Source organism: Elephantulus edwardii, unplaced genomic scaffold (genome assembly GCF_000299155.1).
Source record: "Elephantulus edwardii isolate Elephantulus edwardi_28Jun2011 unplaced genomic scaffold, EleEdw1.0 scaffold00172, whole genome shotgun sequence".
In the NCBI taxonomy this organism is placed as follows: domain Eukaryota; kingdom Metazoa; phylum Chordata; class Mammalia; order Macroscelidea; family Macroscelididae; genus Elephantulus; species Elephantulus edwardii.
In genome coordinates, this window is record NW_006399922.1 from 274,918 (window position 1) to 301,729 (window position 26,812).

At 40.5% G+C, this 26,812-nt stretch overlaps 1 protein-coding gene and 1 pseudogene across 1 annotated transcript in view; one reads left to right on the forward strand and one right to left on the reverse strand.

The window, feature by feature from the left end:
* The window catches only part of LOC102845355 (D-tyrosyl-tRNA(Tyr) deacylase 1-like), a 130,680-nt gene that overhangs the window by 102,142 nt on the left and 1,726 nt on the right, over window positions 1–26,812 (forward strand). The window lies entirely within an intron of this gene.
* LOC102844946 lies at window positions 10,684–10,863 on the reverse strand (annotated as a pseudogene).

Here is a 26,812-nt window from a genome sequence, read left to right on the forward strand (position 1 = left end):
TTCTGTTGTGCATAGGGTTTTCAGAGGCCTGCTATTTCAGAAGTGGGTGGCCAATCCTTCTTCCTAGTCTGTCTTAATCTGAATGTTCAGATTTAGAACTGCTGAAACACTATAGGCATCTAAAATTTGTGCTCAAAATAGAAGATATTGCTTGTATAGCCAAATGCATTCTGAACAGATGTGCTGGGTTTGAGCCTGTGCCACTCTGAACCCACAGTCTGTTTGACCCTTATTGCAGACTTTGGTTCCTCCTTGGCGATCTGTGAGTGAAACTATGACTGATGAAGCTTTAGTATAGACCATTATGTGTGGATTTTTTCATTCCTTTTTCCTTAGACGTCAGCAAAGAAGAGAAAGGCAGTGAGCAGTAGTTGTAGTGAGACGCTAAGAATGTAGTAGCCCTGTCTCAGGCACTCCTTCCCTCTATCACAGCCTCTTGTCTGTGCATGCATTGCTGACCACTCCCGTTCTCGTAGGAGCAACATTGGGTTCCTCACTGTGTGGTGTTTGGGGTAAAGTAATAGTTTAGTACCAGGAAAAGTATTTTTAAAGACTCAAAGTTGTTAAAAAAAAAAAACAAAAAACAACCAAACAAACCAAAATCCATTCCCCCCCCCCTCCCCGAGCAATCTTTGCTATTATTTACGATTTTAATTTCACTGGAATTCTTTTGGAATTATAATCTTTGTTTTCTAAGTAAACACATAACCTATCAGGTAGGCGGATTTGCTCCTGAGTTTGTTCTGTTCTAAGAACATGTTTGAATATGGAAAAGGAAAACACATATTGAGACTTCTTTGTAAGGAGAAGACACGTGCCTTTAAAAAAAAATTAGATTTGATGTTTTGAAAATGATGTAGGAAGTTGCCTCCAAGGAGCCAGATTAGTAACTAATCCCTTTAAAAAACAGCAGCATAAATGACCTTTTGCTTCTGTTTTGTGAGGCGGACCAAGTGGAGTGTAGTTTTAGGCAGTAACACATTTTATATGAATGAAGCACTCGCCGTGACTCAGTACTCTGTGATTAGTCTTGCCTTGGGATTTAAGGCTTTGAAGGGAGTTCTGCCTTTGTAATTAATTGAGGGCTTTTAAATCCTTTTAGTGATACCTTTATGTAGTTTAATTGAATGCTTTAGGATTTGGTGGATGAAGCATTTTGAGTGTTGGCATCCTACTTGTTAAGTGTACCCCATGGAATGCTGTGGACGAGTGGATGTGCTTAAGTGGTGTCCTGCATATTTTGTTCTCCCTGCATGGCTTGCTATTTTTTCACCTGAATGTTGACCACCTCTAAGCAGTGAAAGTACTTAAAGTTTGTTGTTGTTAGGTGCCCTTAATTGGGGTACAACTCACAGCCATTCTGTGAACAACAGATCTGAATCCAGCCCTCTCCTGCACTATCCTCATTATCTCTAACACACCTGAGCCCATAGCTGCAAACATATGTCAGTCCATCTGGTTGAGAATCTTCTTCTCTTTCACTGACCATCCACCTTTCCAAGCATGATGTCCTTCTCCAAAGAATTGCCTCTCCTAGCAACATGCTCAAAGTATGTGAGACAAAACTTTATCATCTTTGCCTCCAAGGAGCACTCTGGCTGTACCTTCTCCAAGACATATCTGTTCTTTTGGCATTTTTAAGGTCAAGATAGGCTTTCCACAGCTCCTATCTTTTCATTTCTCTCAGGCATTATCTAGATTTCAGTTATATTCAGAAAAATAGAGTGTTAATAGGTAAAGCACATGGTAATAGATTAGGGGGAAATTCAGAGACTTGTTTGTCTCAGCTCAGTGTCTTTTTAAACTATCTCCTTACAACCACACCATCTTTGTCTAAATTAAGTACCTATGGATTACATTAAAATAGATTGTTTCTTACATACTCTGTCTCTGGAACTAGTCTTGCCTGCTGTGTCATATATGCCTTTGTTGTTGTGTACTGTCGAGTAGGAATTGACCCATCGCTGTGTCCATCCTTCTCCCATGGAACAGTTGGTGGCCTCGGACTGCTTGCCTTTGGGATTGCAGTGCAGCTTCTTGCAACTAGACCACTAGAGCTTCCTGTATGCCTCTAACCTTACTAAATATGCTAAATTATAGTTAAAGATAACTTGGAATTGTGCCAATGCCTTTAGCCATAGAGTACTTCCATTCATTGTCACCAGGACACAGAATGAAGCTCTGGATTCCTGAAATGGTTAGTGACTCTCTTCAAGAGGAATGTCAAAGTAATGTGTTCGTAGAAGATGTCTTGGAATCGCATGTTGGCCTTTTGGCTAAGATTGCATGAAGAAAGTGTTCTGGAGTGTCATGAGTTAGTCCCAGGGGAGACTTGTTTCTCACTGATAGTGGAACTTAAAGATGAATAGTTCTTTTTTTCTCTTTGGAAAAGTAGACTTGAACACAAACTCTTAGTGTGCTTGTTAACACACATGTGCACATAGACACACTAATGCATTCTTTTATTCTCAGATCTTTCTCAGAAGGCCAGAAGGAACCTGGAGGGAGTGAAGGATTATAGTTTCTCAGAGTCGTTCCCCAGCCACAGTTCTTTCCCACAGCTTGCTGGCCCTCATGAAGCTGAGTCCAGCCTAGTTTTAGGAAGTACGGTGCTTCCAGTGCCTCTAAGCCTAGATTACAGCCCTAAATGCTGTCATGAGGCCACTGGAAAGAGGCTTTGTAAGTATTTCTGGCCAAGACGTGATTCAGAGAGCACTTTTGTATGATCAGCAGCAGGGTGTTGGCTCATGAGTTAGGGGCTGTGTGGCCCAGCCACAATGAGGTGGTCAGGAGCTTGGGGAAGACAGGACTGCTCTCTTGCCTCTTGGAATTTGCTATCAAATTGAAATATGCTACATGCATGAAATACATGTGGGTTTTTTTGTGGCTTGTGTTATATATTTCATTGCATGTATTGATCTACATACAAACACTACTTTTAGGGTAAACAAAAGTAAGTAGATCTTAGTTCACAATGTTATTTGCTAATGTCAGTAAAAGATCATTTTCTCAATGACTTTTTAAACAAGAAATTTATTAGCACAAGGAAGGTAATGAGATCTTGTATGTGTTTATGCCTGTGGTTGTAGATTTTTTTTTAAACAGCGCACTCATGTAAATAATATTCATATGTTGTTGTTAAGTGCCATCAAGTCACAGGTGACTTATAGCAACCTATGAAGGAGAGTCCTCAATGCTTAGGTGTCTCTCATCCTCTCTCCAGGTTCATAGGGTTTCCAGAGGCAAGCTATTATGAAAGTGGATGCCATTCCTCCTTCCAAGCTTGTTTTAATCAGGGAGCTCTACCCCACTCTCTGTCCACACTGGGTAACCAGCCATTAACACATTTGACACACATCAGTGTCACAGTGTTTGGCCTCACAGAAGCCACATGTTACAACTTATACACTAGGACTATACGACCTAGTGGAATGTCTGAACAAAAACAATGAAAGACAGGCCCGAGGGCCACAGATTAAAAGTCGCCCACCTTTGGCTTGGTAGCATCGCTTTCTGTCCACTGGGCCAGCTGATCTCTCTCTGTGTGTTGATATTATTCTTGCTAAGTGTGTTGATATTATTCTTGCTATTCTGCCATCCAGTTGCAGGCGACTCATAGCGACCGTACGATGGAGAGTCCTCAACGCTTGGGTGTCTCTCATCCCTACCTATAATAGGTAAAACTGAAGAGACTATCTATCTATCTATCATCTATCAATGAAATAGTCTGCCTCTCTGAATCTGGGGTATTCATTGTGTCTGAGATATGCTCTGTTTCTTTTTGGAGAAGGCTTAATTTGTTTTTTTCACAGTATTTTAAGTTGCCTGCTGCTTTCTTGACATTATGTGACATTTTTTTGGTATGTATTAGACCATTTTTTTTTGTGTCTGTATAGGCTTTTGATATTTATTTTTTTTAACTTATACTTTTTTCTTTTTTTAGTTTCTTTTTTTTTAACTAGTTTATTTACAAAATTCAAATACAAATTTGAACAAATTCTTTCAATTTCCCTCACCCCTGCATCAAATTTTACAACCCAATGATTAATCCCCCCTTCCCTCTGCACATCCACATCTCTCTGCTTCCAGCCTCTCCCACCCCTCCTGGATCCTTATATTCATTCTACAATAATGGTTTTATATGATATTTATCCTTATGTGATTGAGTTATTTCACTCAGTATAATATTCTCCAGTCCTTCCCAAGTTAGGTAATAATTTGCAAAGTTATTGCTCCTGTGTGCTGCATACTATTCCATTGTGTGAATGTACCATAATTTCTCAATCCATTCATTTGTGATTGTACATTTGGGCTGTTTCCATGTTCTTGTGATGGTGAATAATGCTGCTATGAACATTGGTGTACAAATCTCAGTTTGTGCCTCGGTTCTCATATTCTCAGAGCATATTCCAAGTAGTGGAATAGATGGGTCATATGGAATTTCTATGTTCAGCTTTTTGAGGAAGTGCCAAACTGCCTTCCAGAATGGTTGCACCATTTTACAATTCCACCAACAATGTATAAGAGTTCTTTTCTCTCCACATCCTCTCCAGCATCTATTACTTGCTGCCCTGATCAACAATCTAATCCTATAGCCTCTAGAAGAAAAAAAAATTTATAAAGACAAGACCTGAAATAAATGAGATAGAAAACAGAAAAACAGTTGAAACCATTGATAAGACCAAGAGCTGGTTTTTCAAAAGGGTCAATAAAATTGGCAAACCACTGGCAAATTTAACAAAAAAAAAAAAAAAAAGACAAGACACAGATAACTCGACTAAGAAATTACAGAGGTGGCATCACAACACAACCAGAGGTAATTAAATCAATAATATAAGAATATTATGAAAAGCTATACTCTGATAAATTAATAAACCTAGAGGAAATGGACAAATTCCTTGGAACGTATACCCTGCCCAGACTGACAAGGGCAGATATAGATCATTTGAACAGACCCATCATAAAAGAAGAAATTGAAAAGATCATAAAAAGGCTTCCCCGTAAGAAAAGCCCTGGACCAGATGGTTTCACAGCTGAATGCTACCAAACATTCAGAGGGGATTTAACATCATTCTACTTAAATTATTTCAAAAAACTCAAAAAGAAGGAACACTTCCAGAGTCATTCTATGAAGCAAGCATTACCCTTATACCGAAACCAGGCAAAGATACTACCAAGAAAGAAAACTACAGAACAATATCTCTGATGAATACAGATGCAAAAATCCTTAACAAAATCCTAGCCAATAGAATCCAAAAGCATATAAAAAAAATAATTCACCATGACCAGGTGGGATTCATAACAGGTATGCAGGGATGCTTCAACATAAGCAAAACAATCAGCGTAATTCACTATTTTAACAAAGTAAAGCAAGAACCATATGATCTTAGCAATTGATGCAGAAAAGGCATTTGACAAAATCTAACAACCTTCCTGATAAAGACACTCAGCAAAATTGGACTGGAAGGGAATTTCCTCAACATAGTGAAAAGTATATATGCATAACCAAGAAACAGGATCCACATCTCACACCATACACAAAACTCAGCTAAAGGTGGATCAGAGACCTGGGAGTGAAACCCAAAACCATAACGTTCTTAAGAGATATTTCTTTGTCTTTATGTTACTGATTAGTTGACAGCTTACACTCTTCAGTATGTGGGATGGGCAACTCACACTGTTGGAAGGCAGCCCTGCAAGAGTCTGACCTTATTGCAGTTACTTCTCAGCAAGTCTCTTGTCTTTTATCTACAGAGTGGTGTGCCCCAGGTGCTCCACCTTGAGCAGTTTCTTTCCAGGGAGATTTGAAGGCAGTTCCCTTGCTAGCACTTCAGCATGCCATCTGTGAAAGTGAGTTTTACACCTGATTGTAGCCCCCTCTTCCAAACTCTGTTATCCTGTTTGGTTCCTGGGCTTTTCCACGGTGGCAGGAGGAGCCTTTCTCCAGGGGAGTTTCAGGCCCCTCTCTCCCCAGCACCTGAAAGTGCTGGCTCTGGAATTGAGTATCTCATCTGGTTGCAATACCCTCTCCTGAAGTCTGCTGGGTGGTGTTTGACCAAGTGCTCCACCTTAAGCTGGTTCTGTTCAGGGGGATTTGAAGGCAGCTTCCTTGTTAGGACCTCAGCTTACCAGGTGTAAAAGTGAGTCTCTCCTGATTGCAGTCCCCTCTCCCAAACTCTGTTGTCATCTTTAGTCCCTGGAATGGACCCACATCAACAGGTATTTCTCTTTGATGAAGCAGCCCTTGCTATGGTGACTTTAAGCTGAGGAACATCTTCAGATTTCAGCATGAAATGATTAAGACTTGATACTAACTCACAAGAAGCCAGTTCTTCCAGTTACTGTGCCGATGCCACATGTTTTCTTTCTTTCATGTACAGCCCTTCACACTTAAACCTCTCTCCACCACAGGACATAACATACTCATTTCAGCAAGGAATGGTTTGACTGTCACTAAATATCTCTGTAAAGGAATTACCATTTTAGTGTTTTCTCCTTCCTTCCTTTGCCCCTGGACTTCTAGTTCTCTAACATCTTTCCTTTCCTTTTACATAGCCTGGGGCTTGCTTTGGGAATCAGTCTCTGCTGCTTTCCTGCTGAGATCACTGCTGAAGTCACCCTTTGAAAGATGTTTTCTTGAGCATCTCTTCCAGCTGCCCTTTCCTCCTGCTGCTTGTCCCCTTGGCATTTTCAGGAGCTATTTCATGTAGTGCTTTGGCTTTTGTAAGTGTGCATCCAATGACAATCCATGAAGCTTTATTTTTAGACAGCAGTTTTTGTTCCCTAACATTTTACTCCTTCAAACGTGTTCTTTTGTTAAAATCTTCAAAGGTTCCCTCTGCTCACTTGACAAGACAGCTCACCAGTGTGATTGGGTTGCCTAGCTCAGCAGCACATAGCACTTCTTTTAGAAACGTTTGCTCTGTGCTGTAAGTTTGGGAGCAGAGCCTATTGAGTTGTCCCTGTGTTTGTTGTGGTCCACAGAGAGGAACTACCTGTCCTGAGGGAACCCTCAGCCTGGCTTCTGTGGCCCTGGATTGTTGTTGTAAAGCTCCAGGGGAACATACAGTGTAAGCTTTTGTCTCTAATTAGGAGACCTCTTATGCCTTCTATCCTAGTCTGTGAAATCACAGGGCTGGCCTAAATAACTTTTTTTTAATCTTCCCATTTCTAACCATCTGCAAAATGAAACCAAACCCATCTGAGTCATAGCACCTCTTTAGGCTAGGGTAGAACTTTCTGCACAGTGTTTTCAAGAATGTAAATCTTTACAGAAGCCATTGTCTTTGTGGAATAGTTGATGGGTTCGAACTACCAAACTTTCATTTCACAGCTGAGCACATAATCAGGCCATTCTCCGCAGGGAAATGCCCTTCTCCTCCTCCTCCTCCTTGAACACATCCTGGCTGGATGTACTCCTTCTTGAGTCTGCTTTCAGACCCTTGCTACTATTTCTCCATTGTGGGGTATGCAGAGTCTGTGTGTGTTAGTATGTATGTGTACATGTATAACTATGCATGATGTATGCACATGTGCTTGTATATGCAGGGTCTGTGTGTACATATGTAAGTATGCAGGTGTGTATGTATACAAAAGGTCTTTGTTTGTAAGTGTGCACATGTGCATATATACATAAGGTCTGTGTGTGCATGTATATGTAGGATCTGTATGTCTATATGTAAGTATGTTTGTGGCCATGTATACAAAGGGGCTGTGTGTACATATGTAACCATGCATGTTACATAGTATGTATGTGCAAGGTCTGTATGTGTGTGTAAGTATGCACGTGTGCGTGTATATGCAGAGTCTGTGTGCATGTGTAACTACGCACATACATGTGCATATACATACAAGGTCTGTGTGTACATGTGCATGTATGAGCAGGGGCTGTGTGTGCATGTATAAGTGTGTACATGTATGAGCAGGAGCTCTATGTGCATGTGTGAATATGTGTGTGTGCATGTGTACATTTTCTCTGGCTCTGTACTCCAAATTTGTGAATGCACCTCCTTAAAGGACCCTTATGCTTTGGTCTTTGTGCAGACATGATTGGCATTTGATGCCCCAGTGAGGTTCTGAGGTAGAGGAGCCAGGCCTGACACTTTTCCAGGTGACACTACAGCAGCTCTGAGGCAGAGTCTGCCTTAACTGGTGACTGGGTGCCAGAGTCTCTGCTGAAGGCCTGCCTGCCCCTTCAGACCAGTGCTGTCCCTCCTCCTTCTGTCTTCTCAGCTCTTAAATGGAAGTTCTGAAGTTGGTGTCTGAAGATCCAGGAGCATCTGGTGGTTCTGCTCCAGAGACAAGAATTTGGACATTCATCTGCCTCAATTGCTTGTCTCCTGAGATGCCATGTTTCTCACTGGAGAGCTGAGCCAGGTCCCCAGCTGCTCTAGTATGTCTGAGGTCACCTTCTGAACACACAGCTCTTCTCAGTTCTCCCAAGTAGCAGACTTTAGCCTATAGTACTGAGCTCAGGCGGCAGGCCAGAGCCTGAGTCTTTGTCTTCATTTTTGTAGAGGGCCTGCTGAGGTGTATTGCACCTCTCTGGGGTTCACTTTTGCTTTCTGGAATGGTTCCTAAATACATAGATGGGTGTTCTAGTGTCTCAGTGGTAAGATATTTGGGCTACTAACCCCCTAAAAGTAGGCAGTTCAGATCCACCAGCTGCTCTGAGGGAGAAAGATAGGTAGTCTCTTCCCATGCTACTTACAACCTCTGAAAACCAGCTGGAGTGCCAGCTATGAGTTGGTTCTTACTTAATGGCACTCACAACAACACCACCACAACCATCTGTAGGTTAGTTGGTTTGTCTTTGAGTTGAGGTACCATTTCCTAGGGGTTCATGCCATAGTGCATCACCACACTCTTGTCCTGAAGCTGTTTGAGTGGCATGAATTCCCATATTCCATGCTAATTAATTCTTTCTACAGAAGTAATCCCCCTTTACCTCAAATTCTAATTTTGGAACAAGGGAGCTCTGGTGGCCAAGTAGGTAAGAGTTGCTCTACCAGTCCCAGTGCAGGTGGTTCAAATCCAACATTTATAGGAGAAAGATGGCAATCTCCTCCCATGCCATTACAGTTCTGAAACGCTGCTGGTGGGTCAGCTAATTGGATGGCAATGAGAGAGTAAGTTTTTGTAATCACAGGTAGAGTGGATGGGTTGTGGAGAGTGGGCTTTCACTTTGTTCGGGTGTGTGATGCCTGTACTTCCAGGCTGGGTGATTACACACAGGCTCTTGGTGTTCTGTTAATCAGTGCCGCCTCCATCAGTGCTGCACTTGCACAGTGCTGAGGCTAGCCTGTTGTCTGGTCACCTTTGGAGTTGGATTAGGCACAGTGACGCTGTCTTTTAAGGGTATTTAGACTCTTCCTCTGAATTCCCAGACCAGCCGAGGTGCTGATAAGCAATATCAGATTTGGTAAATCATATCTTAAATTCTGGAAATTTAAGGGGGGAATCCCTCAGAGCAAGACTGACTTCCTGTTTCAGATAGAAGGCTTTTTTCAATAGGAATTACCTTGAGAGTAAAGATACTCCACTTATCCCTTCATCCAGAACTCTGTGCAGGATGAACCAATAGCTGTTGTCTCTGATTTCAACTCCCAGATCTATCCTGCATTCTTCCCTTGCTGTGCACTTAATCACTGTCTAAAAACAAGTCCTGAATTTGCACACCAGCTGGGCTAGCTGGAACTCTTTGTATCTGCTACCAGCCTATCTCTGATCTTGAGATGTGGAGCCCATTTCCTGGTACTTACTGGGCCTTGTCACACTCCTTTCCTCTTCTCTTCCCACTCCAGCAAAATATGAAGACAAGCCTTGTCTCTGCATTTGCACCCTAGAGGACCTTGTGGAAGAGTATCTACTCGCTATGGTCCAAAGAACATTCTGAAACCTGGGCTTCTTCCTTTGTGATTGGAGTTGCATGCTCTGCTGACCTCCCCACTGCTTCTGGCATTAAGGGCCCCATCTGTGTGTCTGCCTGATATCGTAATGTGCTCCCTACCCCACCACATATTCCCAGTGTGGCCTTGACCTGCTGTGGCAGCTGCAGTTGCACCTTTGTTAGGATTCAATGTAGTGGATGGAGCAGATCAAGAGAGAAGACTAAGTCATAAAGCAAGCCTGTGGGGCAAAGTGGTGGAAACCATTGCCTAAAAGAAGACATTGGAATTTTTTATAGAATTGCCATGGTTATTACTGCTTTCTTCCTGGGTTACAAATTCTTTGAACTGTCTGAAAGAGAAAAATTTTCTATAAACTCTAAAGGTTATGTATCGAAATGTTGCAGTTCACAGATTCAGTATCTATGTAGAAACCAGCATCTGCTTTCATCACTTTCTTTTTTCTTGCAACACTTTTGGTGTTGAATCACTGGTGTACAGGTATTCTGGTCATATTTTTTTTTAATTACAAAGCTACTTTTAATACTTTGGGGTGAGCCCCACAGGAATAAAAAACACTGGGAAGGGGTAACCCCCTCACCCCCAGCTGTGGCCCAGAGGGAGAGGGGCTACCTGAGGGGAAGGAAGCACAAAAGGGACTCGCTGCAGACTCAGGGCAAAGGGAATGCCATCGGTGCTGGGACCTGTGAGCACTACAGGAGGAAACGCGAGCGTGGTCGCACTGGCTCCAGGCACACAGGCGAAGGGCAAGAGGGTTGGACACGAAGCCACAAAGCTACTTGGGTTCCTCCTTCTTCTCGTTTGCCTTTTTCTGCTTCTGCTGCATGATCTCCGAGTCCCTCTGCTTGCGGGCAGCGGCGGAAAGGCCGTCATCTCAGTGGTTTCCCTTAACCGAGTCGCTCTGCTTTTTCATATTCTTCTGGCGGGCGAGCTCGCACTGGTTACCGCGGGTCATGGCGACGGCAGCTGCTCCGGCCTGCCTAGACTGCGTCCCCTCGTTCTGTCTCGTATTCTAGTCATATTTTTGATTTGTCCTTAGAATTTTCTCTTCTCAGGGCTTAGTTTATACCATGTTCAAAACACAAATGGAGCACCTTGAGGGTGAACCTGTCCACTTTTCAGAGTCTGTGCCAAGAAAAGATCAGCCCTGCTGTTCTCTTTTTTTACTGGATGTTTCAAATGCTTTTTCTGGTGTATGGCTTTCAATACGGCTCAGCATGTTTTAATGACAGCTCTATCCATTTTCAAAACCATACATTTTTCCAAGAAATGGTAATCCATGCATTTCTGATTTTGTTTCACTCCATACATCGAAATATTCCCTCATAATCTGAACATTTTGACATCCCAGAAGCATTAAGAGACTGCTCTTAAAAGAAAAGAGGGAACATTTCTATGCTTCCCAGAATGGAGAAATAATATTTTTAATCCTGAAAAGATAACTTGAATACCAGAATTTATCCAGATTATGATTTGTAGCATGTGACATTAGACAGGTAAGAGGAACACTGTCTGATCTCTTCTGTACATAGACAGGCTACTTCCTGGGACTATACCATGGGTCATCCCTGAAACAGCAGAGCTCAGGCTTCTGTCCTGGCCCTTGGACAAGTGCCTCATGCCCATATAAAATTGATGCTCTTAAAACTTTGGAAGAAGGAGTGGCATCCACTTTTTTAACAATATGCCTCTGGAAATTCTATGAACTTTGATAAATGTTGATTGTTATAGAAAAGTTTCAGGCCTTTTGTTCATGGAGTCACTATGAGTCATGCTCAACTTGATGGCAATCAACAACAACACCTAAAAATATTAGACTTAGCTTATCTGAAACATTTGGGGATTTCTTCATTCTGTAAGATTTTTAGAGACAAGATAGTATGATCTTATAAATTTTTATTTAGGTACAAAAGAAGCTCATCTTCTGCCTTGAAGTCAGCTTATTTTACCTTTTTGATAATAAGAGTTCATGTTATGCTAATCTTTCTTTCCCTAAAGCCAAAAGTAATCAACTGTAACTTTTCATTATCTAACCAATATTTACTGAGGCAAAATGCCTTTTGCATAGGGGTGTCAATGAAAGTGAAGAATTAACACAGAAGTATCCTTTAAACTAGTCAAAAAATATGATATCTCATAATCCAATACTAAACCTTTAAGAAGTGAGAGTCTGAGTGATGCCAAACTAGTAAGCTCAGAAACACATCCACCTCACCCAGTTGGATGTGTCAGAACAAAATGAAAGAGTACAACAGCACCACAATGTTACGGAAATAACATATAATTTCAAATGACACACACATCTTTCCACCCACAAGATGGCTCAAAAAGGTACTACAATACTGTAGTTAGGCATTATGGAATCAGTTACAACTCATAGTGGTTTTGTGAACAGCACATTAGAATAGGGCCATAAATTATTTCAGATCAAGAAATGCTATTGGAACTACCTAATAAAGAATTTAAAAGTCTCATACCTAGGTAACTTAAATAGATTGAAAGTTCATGGAAAAGCACACACCAAATCAAGGAAAACACAGAAAACTCGAGGACAATTTTAACAAACAAAACCTAAGAAGAAGAACCAGGAATTATGTGAGACACCAACAAGAATAACTTTCTGTGATTGGAAGAATAACTCTCTCTGTGAAAACAGGAAGTGACTAAAACCCCGAAACAAAACACCCAAAAAACCACACAGAGAAAATTGAAGATTTGTTATAAGAAAAATTTCCTATTATAAACCAATAGATTCAAGAAGCTGAAAGAGGCCCCAAAATTATAAACTACCTTAAAGAAAAGCACCAAGATATACCTGTGGTGTCAAAGGCCTTGATATTTGACTTTCCTAGACAGTGAAGAGATTGAGATTGTTAACAGCTTTAGTTTGCTTGGCTCCCCAGTCAACATTCTTGAGACTAGCAGCTAGGCAATCAAAAGACTAATTACATTGGGAAAATCTGTTGTCAGGGATCTCTCCAGAGTACTGAAGAACAACAATGTCAGTCTGGAGACTAAGGTACACCTGATCCAGGCCATGGTCTTTGCAATTACTTGCTATGCATCAGAAATCTGGACAATGACTAGGGATGATAGAAGGAGAATTGATGTCTTTGAGCTGTGGTGCTGGAGAAGAATATGGTGCTAGAAGAATAAACAAATTCATCCTAGAGAGTGTGAAACCAGGTTGCTCCTTGGAAGCAAGGATTCTGAAGCTTCATCTGACATACTTTGGACATTTTGCAAGGAGGGATGTCATGCTTGGGAGGATGAAGGGACAGTGCAAGAGAGGAAGGCCCTTAATAAGATGGATTGATTCAATGAATAGGGTAATGGGAGTAGGTATATCAGAGACAATAAGATTGGCATAGCATAGAGCAGGGTTTAGGGATGTTGTACATGGATCACTATGGGTTAATTCCAACTCAGTGGTACACACAACAGGTTTGCTTATTCCTCCAAGGGAAACTGCCCCTTTCTTCAACGAGGTAACAAATGAAACACTCCAGAGTAAGTAGTTGAGGTTCTACATATGCAAGGCATTTTGGAATGGCTTTATGGCACTGAGGGCATCCATTCAATGAATATTCCCCTTACAGAGGCCATGGCAGAGATGGTAGGTATGGAGTCTCCTCCAACATGGCAATCTTGGGTAGCTTTGCGACTGGGAACAAGACAACAATTGAAGAAGCTCTATTTAAAGACTTCCCCTTATAAGCTTTTAAGATACAGGAACATCAGGGTGGATTGTAGGGAAGCTGGAGGAGACTATGGGGAAAGTATTTACCCTAGTAGGATGAAGATTTTTAGATGGTTATTCAGGAACTGGGTGAATATAGTAGACATTGATGGAGTTGAGACAGAGGTTCTAAAGAAATACTGTAGGAGGTTGACTGGACCAATGAAGGCTTCCTCTGTTCCCCCAACATTGTTGTTGTGTATTGTCAAGTCAGAATCCAATGGGTTTTCAACAGCAATTAATCTTCTCTTGGATTCGAACTGCATGCCTTCAGGATTGGAGTTCAGCTTCTACCACTAGACCACTAGAGCTCTTCCCCAACATTAAGAAGGCCTAAATAAGTCCATTCTATAAATCCTACTCATGAGGCAATAATTAATGGTGAGGAAACCCATTTAGAATCAATTGAAGCAGAAGTTCAGCTCTAGATATGGATTGATGAGAAGACCAGGATCTTCTGGTCCAATGCCCAGCAGGAGACCTAAGACCATATGCACATGTGTGGATAAGAAGGCCTGAGGGTGGAGAAGAAACGTTCTTGGTGCTTCTGGACATAGGAGCCCCATGTACTGTAATTCCTAAGCCTCTTGATAAAATCTTGAAAGGACATAGAGTTGTATTTGGAGGATATGAAAATGCAGCAATTCATGGGACTAGAGTGGATGTATGAATAAGAATTGGACAACAAACAGATGTTATGTGAAGTAGTCACATCTCTACTTGAATATATTATCGCTACTGATATTATGTCTAAGTGGGGAACACTCCCTCTATTAGATATCGTAAAACTGAAGGCTTATAAATCTGCCCTGAAGCCAGTATTGATACAACATGCTGTATGGGAACCATTAGAATTGCCTGAGCCCACTCAGGTTGTTAATTTGAAGCAATATAGGATTCCTGGTGGACAAAAGGAGATAACTTCTAATAGTTGTTATAATTTCCTTCATTGTTGTTTCAGTGTTGCATTGTGGTTTTTTTTTATATTATCCTCCTGTTTTTAAATTTTTTTCCATTTTTAAATTTTAATGAGAACTTTTATTAATTTTTCTTTTTTATGATGTAATTTATTATCTTATACTTAAAATAATTTACTGTCTTTTTTCTGTATCTTATTTTTTATATTGGTTTTCATATGAAGTTTGTATACATCATGTATCACTCATTGTTTTTAACACAGTCCTACCTTCATTCCGTGTTTCAATTGATCACTCATGTACATTTTTTTTTACAAAATTAATCATTATCCATCTATGCCAAATATTATCCTGTCTTTTCAGGTTCTCATTGGGTCTATCCTAATTTCTTCACCCTGCCCCCTTCTGCTTAATAACCTCTGTTATCCTGGTGATTTCCTCACCTACCTTCCCTCTATTTCCCTTGCCTCCTCCCCTTCTTTTTTTTGGACTTTTATCCGCATCTTACTAATTATCCTTCTATTTTTATGATAATGGTCTTATGTAGGATTTGTCCTTATGAGACTGAGTTAGTTCATGTAGCATAATGCTTTCTAGACTCTCCCATGTATTTTACAAATTATTGCTCATTAATGCTCCATAGTATTCCATTGTGTGAATGTACCAAAATTTCTCAATCCATGTGTTTTTGATGAACACACTGTCTGTTTCCAGGTTCTTGCTACTGGCATAACACTGCTATGAACTTAGGTGTACAAATCTTCATTTATGTCTCAGTTATATTTTCCTAGAGGTGAATTTTCACCAATGGTAGTAGCTGGATCATATAGGATTTTTATATTCAACATTTTTTAGGAAATGCCAAACTGTCTTCCAGAGTATTTGTACCATTTTACAGTACCACTAGCAGTGCATGAGAGTCCTCATCTCCTCACATCCTCACCAACATTTATTCTTGCAGTCCTGTTAAACTTTGCTACTGCTACTGGAGTGAGATGGTATATCAATGTGGCTTTGATTTGCAACTCTTTGGTTACTACTGATTTTGAGCATTTATTCATGTGTCTGTTGGCCATCCAAATGTCTTCATCTGTGAAAATTCTTTCCATGTCTTTTGCCCATTTTTTTAACTGGGTTATCAATCTTTTCCTTGTGGAGGCCCTGTAGAATTCTATAAATTCTCATTATGAGACACTTATCACATCATATACAAGAATAAGCTCAAGATGGATCAGATACTCAGGGTTAAAGCCCAAAACCATAATCTTAAGAGATTATGCACAAAATGGGACCAAACTTCAAAGGCCTAGCCTTTGTTACACATTGTTGTTATTGTTGTTATTATGTGCCATCGGGTTGCCTGCCACTCATAGTGACCCTATGTATAACAGCCCTAAACCCTGCTCTATCCTATACCAATCTTATTGTCTCTGACACACCTACCCCCATTACCCCAGTGACTGAATAATTCCATTTCATAAAGGTCTTCCTCTCCTGTGCTGTCGCCCCACCCTCCCAAGCATGACGTCACTCTCCAAGGACTGATCCCGCCTTGCAACATGTCCAAAGTATGTCAGACGAAGCTTCAGAATCCTTGCCTCCAGGGAGCAGCCTGGTTTTACCCTTTCCAAGATGAGCTTGTTTGTTCTTCTAGCAGTCCATATTCAATACTCTTTTCCAGCACCACAGCTCAAAGGCATCAGCTCTCCTTTGATCATCCCTAGTTATTTTCCAGCTCTCTGATGCATACCAAGTAATTCCAATGACAATGGACTGAATCAGGTGCACTTTAGTCTTCGGACTGTCATTGTTGCTCTTTAGTAGATGTTGCAAATGCTTTTTCCTCAATTCTAATCTCTGAAAAGCCAGCCACAGTTTGCTTTCACATGAGAAGGATCCCAATTTACATTTACAGTTTTACCTCAGGTTATGTGAATGCATCAGCCTATTGCCATAACCTGGTTAGAGAGACTTGGACTTGGTCCAGATATCCAGTGTAATTATAGAGTGCATTCATGATATCCTACTATCAAACACTTAAGAACAGTCTAGGGATGATTTGAAACCCTTAGTTGCAGAAATGACCAACAGAGATTGATTAATTAATCCAGCAAAGATCCAGGGCCCTGTCCAGACAGTAAAATTTTTAGGAATAACCTAGGCAGGAGCCACCTATCACATTCCACAGGGCAATGAAGAACAAGCTGCTGTAACTACCTGCTCCCGGGACTAAACAGGAGGCCCAACATTAGACTGGTCTGTTGGGGTTTGGGAGGACTTAGATCGTACATCTTGGGATATTGTTTGCTCCCATCCATCAGTTTACTCAAAAGAAAACTGTTCAATTTGGGGACCTGAGCAACAGCAGGTCATGGCTGAAATACAGAAAGCAGTCTCACTCTCCTTGCCTCTAGGCCATTATGATCCACACTCAGACATGATTCTCAAGGTATCTGCCACCTGTGCTTATTGCAGACTGGAGCTTTGGGCAAAAACCTGAAAAGGCTGCCTGCAGCGATGACCACTAGGACATTTCCTCATGCTGCTGCACAATACACATTATTTGAGAGACAGTTACTTGCCTGCTCTTGGGCATTGGTTGAGACTGCCTCAATGACAGGAGGATATAAAATTGTTATGAGACCTGAAATATCCATCATGTCTTGAGTGATACAGAAGAAATGCCCTACTAAAGAAGATGGTGCCCAAACAGTCCTGTGATAAAATGGAAATGGTTCCTCCAGGAACAAGCTACTAGGGGAATGCAGAGAGAGCTTTCTATATTGTGAAGTACCCTGACATGGTGGAAAGAGGGTGAAGAGACTGCAGTTGCTTTGAGATAAACTGGAGGAACCCTCCGCTAAAGGCCACAGTTAAAGGCTTTACTTGCTGGATCATTGAAGATGCTGACTTATAAATGCTCTGAGGCAAACCTTGCTGGATGATTAAGGAAACTAGAGGCTTCTTGCACTTGTGCTCCTGAACTGTATCTGGACTTGTACTAACTGAGGAGTTGTGTCTTGCTCTTAATCTGGCTTGAGACTTCTGGGCTAAAACTGAACTTACATTCGGAGATATTCTTTGCCTTCCTCACTCCCCAACCTATTTTCCTAATAGTCAACAACGAATGTTGGGCCCACATGATTGATAGAAAGAGGTGCAGGAGCTTGCGGAGTTTGCTGCTATGGGTATTAGTGATGAGGACCGTTTCACTTTATGAAGCAAGCAGGTGGTAGTCAGACTCAGCCACTCCCATGTTGCCGCTGCTCCTTCTGGAACACTACAGTCAAACTTTCCAAAGACAAAGAAAGAATACTGAAAGCAGTTCAGGAAAAAAAAAAGTTACCTAGAAAGAAGAAGCAATCAGACTAAACTCCTGACTTCACAGCACAAACCAGGCAGGCAAGAAGAGAGTAGAGTGACATATATTAAACTCTGAGATAAAAAAAACAAAACAAAACACCAAACCCACAACCAAACAAACCCCAAAATAAAATAAAAATAAAAGATAAAAATGAAAAAAAAAACCCCCAACCTTGCCACCCAAGAATTCATATCCAACAAAACTGCTACTAAAATATGTTGGCAAAATTGAGGCATTCTCAGATAAACAGAAATTAATGGGATTGAAAAAAACTGGAACACTCAAGGAATACTCAAGGGAGGTTTTTTGATAGAAAGCCAGTAACAAGAGACAACTAGAGATTAACACATGTGAGAACATAAAACAGAAACCTGCGTATATATATAAAAGTATATAAAAAGAAAAACTTACAAAAGTGGAAGTGGGAACTTGAGACATCAGTCAGTAAATGAGACAATTAATTACAAAGCAAAAAGATGGAATAAATAGTATATTCACAGAACTTCGAAACGGTGAAGTCAAGATAATTTCAAGATAGAGTAAATTTCCAATTCCCCTCCTCCCCCAGTCTGGAGGTTTTCTTTTCACTCTATTAGAAAAAGCATTTTAAACACACAGGGGTTAGTTTTTGGAAGGTTCCCTTTGTCGGTTTTGTCCTGTCCTGTTTGTGCATTTCTCGCTTTATTTTCAATCCTGTGATTCTCACCACTGGGCTGATTTGTAGCATCATAATAGATGGTGAAAAGATTGAGTTTGTTCACAGCTTTAGTTTGCTTGGCTCCACAATTTTGATACTGGCATCCAGGAAATAAAAGGATGAATTGCATTGGAAAAGTCCAAAGCAGGGTTTAGGGCTGTTGTACATAAGGTCATTATGAGTCGCAGGCAACTCAACAGCACATTACAACTGGAATAGTGAAGTAGGTGGAATAAATGATAGATGGACTTTAGTTTTATGGCGTTGTTGTTGTTAAGTGCCTTCAAGTAGAGGATGACCCATTGCAACCCCATGAACAACAGATCTGAGCCCTGTCCTATGCAGTGCCATCCTCACAGTCTCTGACTCACTGGAACTCATTGCAGCACTGTGTCAGTTCATCTGATTGAAGGTCTTCCTCTCTCACTGACCCTCAACCTTTCCGAGGATGCTGTCCCTCTCCTAGCAGTATGCCTGACGTATGCGAGGTAAAACATTATTATCTTTGCCTCCAAGGAGCACTCTGGCTGCACTTTCTCAAAGAAATAGTAGTTTGTTCTCCAACATCACAGTTCAAAAGCATCAATTCTTCTTCATCCTTAATCATTGTCCAGCTCTTAGATGCATAGTGATTGAAAAGACCATGACCTGAACCAGGCGAACCTTAGTCTTCAAGCTGACATCATTGCTTTTCAATCATTTGTAGAGGTTCCAGACTGGAGACTTTCCCAGTGAAAAGCATCTCCTGATCCTCTGACTGCTGGTACCAAGGGTGTTGATTGTCGATCCAAGTAAGATGAAATAATTGGAAACTTCAATCATTTTCCATCTATGATGATGTTGCCTATTGGTCTAGTGGTAAGAATTTTGTTGTTGTTGTTGTTGTTAAGAAGCAATCCATATTAAAGACAGTATTCCTTGATCTTCTGCAGCAAGTGCCTCAAGTCTTTCTCACATTCAGTAAGCAAGGTTGTCATTTTTATAACAAAGGTTATTGATGGGTCTTCCTCCAATCTTGATGCCACATTGTTCTTCATAGATTTTAGCTTCTTCAATAATTGGCTTGCTCAGCATACAGACTGAATAGGTATGGAGAGAGGATAAAACCCTCTTGCATTCTGTTCTTAATTTTAAACCTTATAGTGTTCCCTTGCGTTGTTTACACAAAAATCTCTTTGCCTAGGTATAGATTCCTTATGAGTCCAATTAAGTGTTTTGGGATTTCCATTCTTTTCCAGGTTAGCCATAATTTGTTGTGATCCACACAGTCAAATGCCTTTGCATGGTCAATAAAGCATAAATATACATTCTTTTGATATTCTCTTAGCCACAATCCATCTGACATCAGTGTGTATCTTGTCTCTTCCCTTTCCCTGCAACATCATCATTCCTTGCACTCCCTTAATCAAGCCCTCCCTTCCCCAGCCACCTCTTGATATGATAGCTAAGTCCACAAGTCACTTCTGAGTTGTCTTACACCACACACTGTTACTGGTCTCTCAGTCTGTCTGACGTTTAGGAGAATGTAAGTCCAAATCCCATGTATCAACTTTAGGGAAAGATTTTTACTTGAGACAGTACTGAGTGAAGTTCCTTGCCACTGCACTTCTGCTAAGATTTGTGACTTAGTGTCTCTTTACACTGCTGTCACAATGTGATCATTTCTAAAGTCCGGATAGGTCTCTTCTAGATCTCGGGCCTGATGCAGGCTTGGGACAAAATGTCCTGGCCTAAAAGCCTGATGTTTAGGAAGTCAAAGGACTTCTAGAGAATGGGCGTTACCTGATTAAGAAAATCAGCTGTGAGTCATTTCTACTGCTTGGCACATAACAGCAACAACAAATTTGATTATTATAAAAAAAATCACCATTGAACCTTGCCCATCATTACTCAATCTTTTTAGGTCCCTCACGGATCCTTCCCATTTCCTTCACCTCCTTCCTCCACCCACCAAACTGTGCAACCCTGTGGTTTTGCCCTTACCGATCCTCACCCCTCTGCTCCCGCCCCTTTCTCCTTGGGTCATCATACATGTTTTACTAGTAATCCTTCTATTTTTACAATAATGGTCTTATGCAGTATTTGTCCTTATGATATTGAATTAGTTCACTAAGCATAATGCTCTCCAGCCTCTCCCAAGTTATGTAGTGTTTTTCAAAATTATTGCTCCTGAGTGCTGTGTTGTATTCCATTGTGTGAATGTACCATTTCCCCAGTCCATTCAGTTGTGGTTGGACATTAGGGCTGTTTCTATGTTCTTGTGATGGTGAATAAAGCTGCTATGAACATCAGTGTACAGATCTCTGTTTCTGCCTCATTTCTAATTTACTTGGGGTATATTCCTAGTAGTAGACTAGCTGGGTCATACAGAGTTTCTATATTCATTGAGGAACCGCCAAACTGCCTTCCAGAGTGGTTGTACCATTTTACAATCCTACCAATAGTGTGTGAGAGTTTCCACCTCTCCACATCCTCTCCAACATTTATTGTTTGCTGCCTACTAAACTTTCACACTGCTATTGGGGTGAGATGATATCTCATTGTGGTTTTGATTTGCATCTCTGTTACTGCCAGTGATTTGGAGCATTTTTTTATGTGTCTTTTGGCCACTCAAATGTCTTCCCCTTTGAAAAGTCTTTCCATGTCTTTTTCCCATTGCGTAATTGAGTCATCCGTCTTTTTCTTCAGGAAGCCCAGGAGTATTTGGTAAACTTTTATTATGAGACCCTTGTTTGGGATGGTATTGTTAAATGTTTGTTCCCAGTCAGTCCGTTTTCTTTTCACCTTGTTGCAAAATATTTTTGATGAGCACAGAGATTTAATCTTTAGAAAATCCCATCCATCAATTTTATCCTCTCTAGATTGTGCATTTCTGGCTGTATCTGCCAATCTCTTTATACCATAGGCTAAGCCTTCTAAGCTTGGTCCCAGTTTCTCACTTATGAACTTTATGGTTTTGGGCTTTACTCTCAGGTTTCTGATCCACCTTGGGTTGACTTTGTGTATGGTGTGAGATGTGGGTCCTGTTTCAGCTTTTTGTAGTTAGCAGTCTAATTTTGCCAGCATCATTTGTTTGTATTTTATTTGATTCTGTTGTGATGCCATGCATTTATTTTCCCATTTGTGTAATCTGCATCCTCTCTTTTTGTTAGATTTGCTCATAGTTTGCAGATTTTGTTAATACTTTTAAAGAACCTATTTTTTTCCTTTCTATTGTTTTCTGTTTTATTTGTGTGCTTACATATTTTTTATTTCCTTTCTTCTGGGGAACGAGGATGTTTTTGTTGCTCTTTTCAAATTTTTTGAGGTGTTGTGGTAATGTGTTAATTTTTGTTCTTTCTTTCTTTTTGATGTGTCTCTATTGCTGTGAATTGCCCTCTGAGCATTGCTTTTGCTTTGTCCCAAAAGTTTTGGCATGTTGTGGTTCATTCTTACTTGATCCAAGATATTTCAGTAGTTTTCATTTTTAGTTCTTCTCTTTGCTAGTTTTTAAGCAGAATGTTATTTAGTTTCACATAGTTGATTCCCCCCCTTGGTCATCATCTTCTTGATTTCTATTTTATTGTTTTGTTGTCTGAGAAGATGCTTTGTACTATTTCAGTGTTTTTAATTTAATGAGACTGATGTTGTGACCTAACATTTGGTTTACTTTGGGGAATGCCCCATGTACACAGAAAATAATGTCATTCTGTGTCTTAATCTTCTGGATTTCAATTTGCTGTTTCTCTTTAGTTTATAATTTTTTTGTTTATTTTGTCAGTATGCTCTTGTGTTGCTCTTTGAGTGATTTTGAAATATTATGTGCGTTTCCCTTGCTTTGGCCTGTGTTTTCTAAAAACTCCCCTCAATGTTTTTGAGGCACTTAGCTATAATTCTTTACCATGTAGTTCCAGTCTGAATGCTTTTTAGCCCTTTTATTTTGGTCACTTGTTTGTACTGTCATGTCCACACACTTATTGTGTGTTGCCTCTGACACATTGTGTTATTGTAGTATTTGTTTTGTTTTTTATCTCTTGCTGAGTGGGGGAGTTTGCTACTCACCTGCTAGTTTGGGATTTATTGGTCTTTTCTCCCTCCTGTCGACTGGTGGGTGTGATAGAGGCTACAGGTGCATACAGTTCTCTTGTCACCTTTATGGAGCCCTGTTGAGGGCACACTGGGCTGGTAGTGTTTGCCGTCTTTCCTCAGTCAGATGGTACAGTTGTTCGCCCTCACCCAGCGTGTGAAGCTACAAAAGATACATGTGGCTTGGCTTTGTGCATATGTGGCTAGACCCTGTTGCTGTCTCTTGAAAATGGGACACAAACAAACATCAAAAACAAAAAACAAGAGTAGAAAGAAAAAGGAAAATAAGAAATCTAGGGAGGGGTGCAAAAAGAAAGGAAAAAAGAATAAGGAAGGAGAGGGAAAGAAAATGTGATGCCTGACAAGGCAAAGGCAAAGAGTCAGAGAAGGAGAAAACAACAATAACAACAACAGTTGTCTTCTTTTAAAAAAAATTAGCGCAATAATTGTTCATTGATCCAAGTCTACTCTATTGACATTTGTACAACAAGTAGACAAATTAGGAGAGAGTAAAGAGGATTTTGAGGTTCTACACCAGGAAAACAAAGATTTTGAAGTTCAACATCAGGTAGAAAAAGATTCTCACCTCTGGGCCATTTGGCAACATCATGATAGATGGTGAAGAGATTGAGACTGTCAACAGCTTCAGCTTGCTTGGTGCCACAATAAACATTCTTGGTACTAGCAGGTGGTAAATCAAATGTTGCATTGCTTTGGAAAAATCTGCTGTCAGTGACCTCTCTGGAGTACTGAAGAGCAATGATGTCAGTCTAGAGATTAAGGTGGTCCAGACCATGGTCTTTGCAATTGCTTGCTATGAATCAGAAAGCTGGACTATGATTAAGGCTGATAGAAGAAGAATTGATGACTTTGAGTTGTGGTGCTGAAAAAGAGTATTAAATATACCGTAGACTGCTAGGGGAACATACAGGTTAATCCTGGAGAGGGTGAAACCAGGATGCTCCTTGGAGGCAAGGATTTTGAAGCTCCATATGACATATTTTGGGTGTGTTGTAAGGATGGACCAGTTCTTGTAGAGGGACATCATACTTGGAAGGGTGGAGGGGCAACTCAAGAGTTGAAGACCCTGGATGAGATTGATTGATTCAGTGACTGGGGTCATGAAGATAGGTGTGTCAGAGACAATGAAGTTGCTCAAGATAGAGCAGGGTTCAGGACTGTTGTACATCAGGTCGCTAGAGTTGCAAGTGACTCAGCAGCACATGACAAACAGGGTTTTAATTGTTTTTTCTTTAAGGTGCTCGCATACTGAAGAAACGTTTTAAATCCTTTATAGAACACTGTTGGATTTAAATGCCTATAAACAGATTTCTATTACTAATGCCTTGGAATATGGAAACAGAAATGTAGGTCTCATTAAATTTTGTTACAGTTCATAATTATTAGCCAGTCCTGTCAGCACTATGGGAGATGCTAACTGAAGTGGAGATGTCACTCTTTCCACCTTTAGCTCACTGAAAGCCATTTGTTGTTGTTGTTGTTATGTGCTGTCAAGTTGCTTGCAACTCATATAAAAACTCTGTGTACAGAAGCTCTGAACCCTGCTCTATCCTGAACCAACCTTATTGTCTCCAACACACCTACCCCCATTCCTCCAGTCACTGAGTCAGTCCTAACATTGCCTAAGATGTACTAAATACACCTAACTCTGAAATTGATGAGGTTCCCTTGTCCCCAACTGCTGCCTGGGGCCGTCACCTCTCTTTCAGTGGAAGGGAAGTGGTTTCTTCTCTCCCTTAACTCTTATTGTTAACCACCATCAGTGAAAAAGCTTCCAGATTTCAACATTATGAAGTGCTAGAAGCACCAGCTTCCTGTCTGGTAGAATTATGGAACAGACTTAAGCATAATAAAATATCCTGTCTACTAGAACATTAGATTAATGTGTAATTTTCTTACTACTTTTCAAATAATGATACCGTATTGTTGCTTCATGTTTGGGTGCTTTTCACTGTATTAGGTAGAGGTAATTCTAAATATCTTCCCTTGCTTACTTCTCTCCCTGTGTAGAAACCAATCCAAATTTTAATTTAAAAAGGCCTGATATCAAGCAAGTTATGCATAATGAATGATGAAACTCAGCGTGAATTTAAACATAAAAACAGATACTATAAGCCATTAATGTACTCAACTGCAAGCCATTCAGGTCCAGTCTTGTTGTTATTAGGTGCCCTCAAGTCCACTACAACTCAAAGCACCCCTATGAACCTTGAACACTTGAACCTTGCCCTATCCTGCATCATTGTCACCATTTCTGAAATGCTGGAGCCTGTTGTTACAGTCACCATGTCAATCCATCTCATTGATAGTCTTCTTCTCTTTCTGACCCGTTATCTTGCCCAGCATGACACCATTTTCCAAAGATTGAACCCCCATGACAACATACGAAAAGTATGTAAGGTGGCATTTTATCATTCATTCATTCTTTTTTTTTTACTTTTTAAAAATTTTTTAAATTTTTTTTTTACAGAGGTTTTGGATTTCCATTCATTCATTGCTGCAATTTTCTCCCTGCCCACCCCTCCCCACCAGCTCGCTTCCCCCTCCAAAGAGAGAGAGAGAGAAAAAAAAATTCCTTCATTAGTATACAATTCCCACGTCCCTTCCCCCCACCCCCACCCCGAGTATACTTCTCTATGCAACCTTAATTCTGGATTCCTGTGCTAACCATAATACTCAATCATATGTCACTTCTAATCTGTTTTTTCCCTCATCTGTTTCAATACAATATACATAATTTATCCAGTTTTTTCTGTCATACCCCCACCCTGATGTCAGACCCATTCTACAACAGTGGCACCATCATGCAGTATTTGTCCCTTTGTGACTGAGATATTTCACTCAGCGTAATGTCCTCCAGGGTCAGCCACTTTGAATAATATTGCATGAGTTCCTTGTTTTTCAATGCTGCGTAGTATTCCATTGTGTGGCTATACCACAGCTTCTCTATCCATTCATTTGTTGATGGGTCCTTAGGCTGCTATTGTAAACAAAGCTGCAATAAACATGGGTGTGCATATATCTGCTTGGATGGCAGACATGGTCTCTCTGGGGTATATTCCCAGTAGTGGGATTGCTGGGTCAAATGGCATCTGTATTTGCAATTTTTTGAGAAAGCGCCACACTGCCTTCCACAATGGTTGCACCATCTTACATTCCCACCAGCAATGAATAAGAGTCCCAGTTTCTCCACATCCTCGCCAGCATTTGTTGCTTGCTGTTCTATTTTGCTATTCTTACTGGGGTGAGATGATATCTCATAGTTGTTTTGATTTGCATCTCTCTTAGAACTAGGGACTTTTAACATTTCTTCATGTGCTTTTTGGCCATCTGAATGTCTTCTTCAGTGAAACATTTTATCATTCATTCTTCTAAGGAGCAACTTCGCTGTTGTTCCTCCAAAACAAACTTGTTTGTTCTTTTGGCAGTCTATATAGAATGTTACACTTCTCCCACCCAGCAATTCAAAAGCATCTGTTCTTCTTCTGTTATCTTTACTCATTGTCCAACTTCTAGATGCATAGGTAACAATTGAAACTACCATCACTTGGATCAGGCACACCTTAGTCTTTAATGTGGCATCCTTAATCCTTAAAAATTTTGAAACCTACAACCAGGAGAAAATAAAATAGATGAATGGGACTTTCTATGAATGAAATCCCTATGCACACCCAAAAACTTCTTAAACAGAGTAAAAGGGGATGCCACAGACTGGGAAAAAATATTTGGCAATGACATGTCTGGTAAGGGACTTATATCTAGAATTTATAGAGTACTAGAGCACAACAAGAAGATAAAGGTAAACAACCCAGTTGCAAAATGGGCACAGGATATGAACAGACACTTCACCAAAAATGACATTCCAGATGGCAAACAAGCACATAGAGAAATGTTCAAAATCCCCAGCTCTAAGAGATGCAGATCAAAACACCTATGAGATATCATCTCACGCCAGTAAGAATAGCAAAATTCAACAGACCAGCAAACAACAAATGCTGGCGAGGTTGGGGAGAAACTGGAACCCTTATTTCACTGTTGGTGGAAGTGTAAGATGGTCCAACCACTATGGAAGGCAGTATGGTGCTTTCTCAAAAAGTTACA